This window comes from Coenobita brevimanus, chromosome 56 (assembly GCF_032717465.1).
Source record: "Coenobita brevimanus isolate Jiangsu-jjx chromosome 56, ASM3271746v2, whole genome shotgun sequence".
In the NCBI taxonomy this organism is placed as follows: domain Eukaryota; kingdom Metazoa; phylum Arthropoda; class Malacostraca; order Decapoda; family Coenobitidae; genus Coenobita; species Coenobita brevimanus.
The window spans coordinates 16,039,786-16,045,882 of NC_137009.1; the positions used below are offsets into that span (position 1 = coordinate 16,039,786).

The 6,097-nt window shown below is 41.8% G+C and overlaps 1 non-coding gene and 1 pseudogene across 1 annotated transcript; both read right to left on the reverse strand.

Moving 5' to 3' along the window:
• Window positions 1-684: 684 nt before the first annotated feature.
• On the reverse strand, window positions 685-780 carry LOC145401817 (5S ribosomal RNA; annotated as a pseudogene).
• Window positions 781-5,644: 4,864 nt separating this feature from the next.
• LOC145401843 (5S ribosomal RNA) lies at window positions 5,645-5,763 on the reverse strand. The gene has a single exon (XR_013897683.1). It is a non-coding gene; the product is annotated as a 5S ribosomal RNA (ribosomal RNA).
• Between the last annotated feature and the right edge of the window lie 334 nt (window positions 5,764-6,097).

A 6,097-nucleotide genomic window follows, 5' to 3' on the forward strand; every position in this document is an offset into this window, starting at 1 on the left:
TCGCTTCCATACGTCAGGGTGGGGATCACAATACTATCATGCAGTGACTTCTTAACTTCCATACTCACATCCCTATTTCTCATCACTGCTTTCGGTGAACCAACAATCTTCCTTCCCTGCTGTACCCTTTCACGAACTTCATCCCCAGAGTTCCATCCTTACTCATCACACTACCCAAGTACTTGAATGCACTCACATTTTCCATATCCTCACCATCCAACCTCACTGTACATTCTGTGACTTCATTCCTCTCAAACACCATAACTTTACTCTTGTTTACTTTAACTTTCAGATTCCTCCTCCTACACACTATCCCAAATTCATTCACCAAACCTTGCAACTCCCATTCATCTTCACTCAACAATACTGCATCATCAGCAAACAGCAACACCAGAATCTTCCAAAACTTACCCTCAATCATTAAAGCAACCCCCACATCCACTGCCCTACCTTATATATATATATATATATATATATATATATATATATATATATATATATATATATATATATATATATATATATATATATATATATATATATATATATAAATATTTTTTTTTCATTCCTTGCCAGACGCCATGTATCCCAAATGGGGTGGTCAAGGGCTTAGAGTTAATTGTTTTACAGGGAGGGGGACTAATCCTCCACCAACCCCACTTGACACGTAGGAATGCCACCAGCATCTGGTGTTCCCAGGCGGTCACCCATCCAAGTACTAACCAGACCCAATGTTGCTTAACTTCGCTGATCGGACGGGAAGCGGTGTACTCAACGTGGCTATATATATATATATATATATATATATATATATATATATATATATATATGTGTGTGTGTGTGTGTGTGTGTGTGTGTGAAAAAAACACTCGATAAATGAAAAGAGCAACAGTGAGTACTTTCGTATATTACATCTTCAGACAGAATGATAAAGAAATGTCAAAGGTAGAGGTCTTTTGTGCACACCAGCAGCAGGGAGTGCCACACCTAGCAAAGGATGACCTGAATTAAAACTGATCGATACACAGAACAATAGGTACCTGACATTTTACCTTAGGGATTCACCTGACAAAAGGGGTAAATACTCCAGCTTAACTCATGCACACCTGCAGCAGGGAGTGGGACCCAGAACAAACGATGATCTGAATTAAAGTGAGTGATACACAGAACAATAGGTACCTGACTTTTAACCTTAGGGATGCATTTGACAAAAGGGGGGTAAAAAGTGCAGCCTAACTTAAGGCATGCCGTAGAGGACTAATGTTAGGTGTGTCCCACACAAGTGTTACTGTACTACCAGGAGATGATAAGGAACAATCTGTTGTTAGTCTGATGATACTACTTTAAAGATAATTCAGTTAACAACTTATCACATTTAAAATGACCATAGCTCGTGTTTATATTTTTTTAATATGTGTCAGAACTTAGGCAAGATTTTTCAAATTTTTTTCATCGAAGCTTTTTGATCTTGCTAGAATTTTAGAGCTTATCCAGTCAGTACGGTGCTCACTGGATGCTTTGTGCTGAAATAAACCAAGCCTCTGTTGCCCTGTCCTTACACTGTATTGTTGTGTGATCCTAGTTTCCAAATCTTTTCCAGACTGTCCTATGTTAAATTTGTTACAGCTTTTACGTGGGATTTTGTAAAAAATGCCCGAATTACTGTATGGGCTGTTCTTGATGAGGGTTTTTATTATTGTGTTCTCATATTTCAATACTTCTTGTACATTATTTTTTTTCAGTATGTGAACAAGATCAATAAATTTTCCATGGAAGGGGAGGGCAAGGTTTCTTTGAATATTCCTGCGATCTGGTGTTGTAGCCCCTTCGTACACAGTGATGCGTTTGGCATCATTAGAGTCTTTCCTTGAAAATGCACAGTGATGCCTTTATTGTCATGAAACCATAAAAGATCTGTAAAAAAAAAAAAAAAGTTTTTGGTCAGTTTGCCTGGCTCAGGTCAAAAGTAATGAGTTGGCAACAATGGGTCCAGATACCTGTCACAGTGCATACAGGTTTTTCAGTACCAAATGAGCTGTCAGTGGGAAAGGTAGTGCATGGTCCCTTGTCCCTATAAATCTTTATTACCTCTGTCCTTGCAGCGAAACATATTCCACTACACCAATAGTTCTTATGTATAGTTTTTGGGCACTATTGTGATTAGATTTGGTGTTTCCAATAGGATATTTGGTGTTTGTGAAGCGTTTTTAGCTGTTATCAGCCATTGGGGCAACAAAGATTGTGCTACTCTTTCTAACCAACTACACTGCCTTTACCCTGCACCAACTGTGAGCATTCAATGAGTACTCAGCTATAAAAATAGTGACAGTGAATCATGTGAATATGGTGTGCAATACTTAGTATGCAAGGAAATGATGTTATATGTGTAGCGGCTTAGGGGGAGGCAGGAAACCACCCCACAGTCACAACATGGTGTGGGTATGCTGTAGTTTTTTGTATTTTTCTCGAAAACTATGAGGCATAGGAGAACTCTAATTATATCTTGTGAAAGCCCGTGAAATGCTGCATAAGATGATGAAATAAAAACATAACACTGCTGGGAAAAGCTTTTTGCTAGAGGTACCCGAATAAAAACTCTGTTGTCCGTCAAAAAAAGGTTTTACTTTTTTGCTTATTACTCTAAAACCATACCTCGTATCAAAATGCCAACTACCCATTCGAAAGCTAATAAAGTTCTCTTTCAAATGATGGTATAACATGTAGAGATGTGTTAGTAAACATTAGAGCTATGATGTTGGGAAGTGAGATGAATGTTCCCAAAAGTTTATTCACAGCTCCCTAATGTACACCTCCAGACAGAAATTCGTGATACAGGATAATCTGCAACCAGAGGTCAGGTTAATCGTACACATCTACCCCCCCAACTCCCCCTCCTTACCCCCACTAAAACACTGATTTGTTAGGCGGATGGATCGGAGATATGAAGCTTTGCTCACTCTCACATCTTGCCGCATGTAATGTTACTTTCATTTATATTACTATTAGGTGTATTATCAAGTGCATAGAGCCATCGTCAGTTCCATGTGAAGTGATTATATCAAAGTTTTAGCAGATTTCAATACAATGACCTTAATGTATAGAATCTGGTTTCCAAATAGTTATCCAATGTGTTCTAAGTGATAGACTAAAATCCAAGTAACAGTTAAACGTTATATGGCCAGATAAGTCCCTCTCTTGCCTTGTCATGTGGACAGCCACATATACATTCACCTACTTATCCACCTACCCACTCAACCCATCCAACACAACCCACCTACCTCATCCCTGCCACCCACCCAGCCCATCGATCCCTGCCACCCACCCAGCCCATCGATCCCTGCTATCCACCCTGTTAACCCACGAATATCTCACACGAAGTTCACCCAGTAATGCCACTCAACTCATTTACTCATTCTCTTCTCCACCCTGAACCCATCCACCCACCCAACCCAACCACCCACTTAGATCATCTCGTCCACGCAATCGTCTCAGCCACCCTGGTGACCAACGGCGCCCACTCACCTTGGCGACTCAATTTGCCCACACATCCCGACAACCTATCTTGCTCACCGACCCCTACCACCCACTCTCACCACTCACAAATTCCACCCACTCTTCCCAGTAACGAATTCCACCCACCCTGGTCACCCAGCAATGTCATCCATCTCATCCACCCACACAACCCTCCCACCTTTCCCTGAACACACCGCACCCACCTCACTGTGCCCATCCACCCATCCTGTCCACCCACTCCTTCCACCGACCCACCCACCCATTCACCCTTCTTACCCAACCGCATTCACTCCACAATCCCATTCACCCATTAGAACCCGACTTATCCATCATACTTATCTTATCCAAACCTACAGTAACTTACTGACCCCTCCTCGACCACCCACATATCCAGTCACCTACCCACCTAGCCCACCAAATGCATCCACTCACTAACCCAAGTACCCCTACAACCCACTCCATACACCACACCCAACAACTGTCCCCCCCCCCACTCTCCACCATTATCACTGTCCACCCACCCTGGCGATGCACCGAACTACCACACCCACCAACTCAACCTCATCAACTCCACCCACCCAACCAACTGACTCACACACACACACACACACACACACACACACACACACACACACAGGGGGGAAGAGAGAGAGAGAGAGAGAGAGAGAGACTGATATAGTAAGTGTGCGTCCACACGTGTGCTCGAGCAAGTGCTGGCAACATGTATGCAACACAGTAACGACCACGCTTCAAACATGTTGGGAACAGCAGCTTCCAGATCAAGTTGGCAACATCATGATGAAGTCTCAACTGCCTGGTAGGGATACACTTATCCCATTGCCTCTCCTGCAAGTGTTCGAAACTGTACTGAAACATATTTGTAAACATGTGTCCAAATACTGCTGCTAACTTGTTCCCGAACATGTTGCCTGCTGTGTTGCCAATATATGTTCGACAGGATGTGTGGACTCGCCCTAAGAGAAACAAAACACGCATAAACACACACACACACACACACACACACACACACACAGGGAGAGAGTAGTTCACAACAACTTCACTCACCAATCCTCCTCTGTGGTTGTTCATCCCCGAGGAAGATTGGCCCTGCGTCTTAGATTTACTGTTTGATAGTTGACTGTATAATCATTGAACAGTATGAACAGCATGTAATATTGAAATTAGCATGGTTATGATATTTAATATTTTACCAAAGTATTCGCTCATTAATTTGTCAATTGGATGGCATATCATGGAATCCAGAATCCTAATGGAAATACATCCATAATATAGCTGAATTAAAGCGTATATGTCAGAGATACGAGTCAGTATACTGTGCAAGCTGCTACTAGAACAATACTAAACACTTCCAAATCTCATCCGTCCCTTTCACACTCCCCAAATCCTCCCTCCCTCCTTTCCCATCCTTCCGCATCCGTGTGTGTGTGTGTGTGTGTGTGTGTGTGTGTGTGTGTGTGTGTGTGCGCGCGCGTGTGCGTGCGTGTGCATATATCTGTTCTTATCTAATTAATCTTACCTAATTGTCTCTTTACAGGAATGATTCAAGATCGTACTGTCCCGTGTATTAAACCATTTTTATCATACATATCCTTAAATTTATGAGTAGTTTTGGCATGCATTATTTCATTTGGTAGAGCATTCCACTGATCAATTGCCCTATTTGGAAACTGAATTTCCTTAGGTCTTTTACACCTCTCTTTTTATGCATTTTTTTTTTTCAGTGTCCTCTTGCTGATGCTTCCCCATAAGTTTTACTGTATACTCATTGATGTCTATTCTTTCTTTCCCTGAGATGTATTTGTATAGCGTCATCATGTTTCCTCTTCCTTCTCTCTTGTAGTACTGGTAGGTTCAGTTTTTCTACTCTTTCTTCATAGTTTAGATCCTTCAAGCTTGGTACCCATCTTGTAGCAGCCCATTGTACTTTTTCAGTCTTATCTATGTGTTTTTTGAGATAAGGATTTCAGACCACTGATGCAAATTCGAGGGTTGGTCTATTCATTCATTCATTGCCAGACGCCATGTATCCTAGACGGGGTGGCCAATGGCTTAGAGTTGTTTTACAGGGAGGGGCACTAATCCTCCACCAACCCCACTTGACACGTAGGGATGCCAACAGCATCTGGTGCTCCCAGGCGGTCACCCATCCAAGTACTAACCAGACCCAACGTTGCTTAACTTCGCTGATCGGACGGGAAGCGGTGTACTCAACGTGGCAAGGCCGTTGGCTATGAATGAGGTAATTATCTTTCTGGGCATGCCTTCATTTATATATGTGAATGCTATTCTCATATTAGCAAGCAGTGTGTGCGTGTTTCTTACCTTCTCATTTATGTGTTCTGCTGGAAAAAAGTCTACTATTGATAATCACTCTTCTTTTGATAATCCTTTTGATAATCCCACTTTTCTTATATGTAAAAGGTTGAACTTCCTATCTGATAATCCCAATCTGGTCCTTTTCCACTTTCACCAAACTTAATTACATGGCATTTGTCCACATGGACTTCCATTTGCCATCTATTGCTCTATTTATAAAGATTGTTTAATTCTTCTTGTAGCTCTC